This window comes from Suncus etruscus, chromosome 10 (genome assembly GCF_024139225.1).
Source record: "Suncus etruscus isolate mSunEtr1 chromosome 10, mSunEtr1.pri.cur, whole genome shotgun sequence".
Taxonomy (NCBI): domain Eukaryota; kingdom Metazoa; phylum Chordata; class Mammalia; order Eulipotyphla; family Soricidae; genus Suncus; species Suncus etruscus.
Genome location: NC_064857.1, coordinates 95,612,319 through 95,614,075, shown reverse-complemented (window position 1 = coordinate 95,614,075; position 1,757 = coordinate 95,612,319). Strand labels below are relative to the sequence as shown.

Sequence of the window (1,757 nt, the reverse complement as noted above, 5' to 3'; positions counted from 1 at the left end):
CAATCCAAGCAGGCTTTTTATGCATGCAAATTAGACAATGTTCTGGACCCAAATCTACACTGTCAAAAGCCTGCTCAGATTGGCCAGAGTCAGAGAGGAAGTCTACTACAGTAGAACCTTTGAACCTTTGCTTGTTGTGATTGGCTCACTGTGGTACATACAGTTGCAGTACAGGAACGTTCTGTCTGATACAGCGAATATAAGCCTAAATCTGTTTTAACTGCAAAATTAGGGGGTGGTCTTATACGCCCGGTCGTCTTATACGCTGGAAAATACAGTATCTCTTTGATACTGACTTAATACAAATGGAAATCTCTTGTGTACTTGTTAAACTCAGGCATTAAATTTCTTTGCAGCTTTTCAACCCAGAGAAAATCTACCCTTTGATGATTAGCAAGTAAGCCCAAGTCTTCTAAAACTGAAATTCTCATCTCAAACCAATTGTACCATGATTAGCAAATGAATCACTGCCCCTTTCTCTTCAGCATGATATATCAAAAATCTTGCGCTTAAATTGTGTTAGTTGGCCTTCCGATGCTTACCAGACTGTGTACTTTACACTGACTGTATAGAAAGAGGAGGCACAGTAAATGCACTCCATATATAGACCCTTTGCCTGGTCTGTATTATGAATTGGGGGACAGAGAAGAAAAAAAAATTGTTTGCCTGTTTGCGTTTGCTTTTGCTTTTGCTTTGAGCCACACTCAGCAAGACTCACGAGTTACTTATGGCTCACTACTGAGTACCGGCACCAAGTAGTGCTAAGGGAAACAAGAGTGCCTGGGATCGAACCCTGGACTCCTGCATGCAAAACACATGCTTCAGTGTGTGGAGCTTATCTTATCTCTTAGATCTCCCCAAATCCATCTTTAAAACTTGTAATAGAGCCCAAGAGAGAGTAAGAGTCAGGCGCTTGCTTGTAAAGAGAGGACTCAGATTCAATCCCTGGTACCACATATGTGCCTATTGGTACTCCCTGGAATGATCAATAAAGCATGGAACCAGGAAAGCCCTGAGTATCATTGGGTGTGTCCATTCCCCCTTCCCCTAAAGAACCTTGTGATCAACTTCACTTACTTTTCTACAAAAAAAATCTGTTTCCTATTAACCCCATTTCACTCTGACCACTTAAAAAATTGCTGCAATCCCCACATGTATACTTCGTGTAAACTTGAATTACTTAATTGATAGACTACCTATGGTAGTTTGCTGGAATATTGGGGGGCATGCTGAGGGTATTAATTTGGGGTATCATAAGAAACATGACTGGCTAGACCCTCCCTAAAAACTACTAGTTTAAATCTTTTACAATCCTTTATCCACACAAGCAGTAGCAGTGAAAACTATTGTTTTTTAAAAACACTGGTTAAAAAAAAAAAAAAAACACTACAGTAAGTGAAATTATAATACCTGAATCTGTCTGATGCTTAATCATATTTCCACACTGATAAACTAAAACGGCTTTATTAATCATAAGTTTTTCTACGCATATTTGTGCTCTACAATTATTGCCCATCAAATTCTACATAAAAATCTAACACACTGAAAGAACACAGTCTGGAAGACTGGAGCGATGATAGCACAGCAGGAGGACGTTTGCCTTGCAGGTGGCCAAACCAGGATGGACCTCTGTTCGATCCCAGGTATCTCATATAGTCCCCCCCTAAGTCAAGAGAGATTTTTTTTTTTTTTTTTTGGTTTTCAGGCCATACCTGTTTGATGCTCAGGGGTTACTCCTGGCTAAGCGTTCAGAAATT

General features: G+C 39.9%; 1 pseudogene; it reads left to right on the top strand.

Moving 5' to 3' along the window:
- Positions 1 to 525: 525 nt before the first annotated feature.
- LOC126021225 (uncharacterized) lies at positions 526 to 646 on the top strand (annotated as a pseudogene).
- The last annotated feature ends 1,111 nt before the right edge of the window (positions 647 to 1,757 follow it).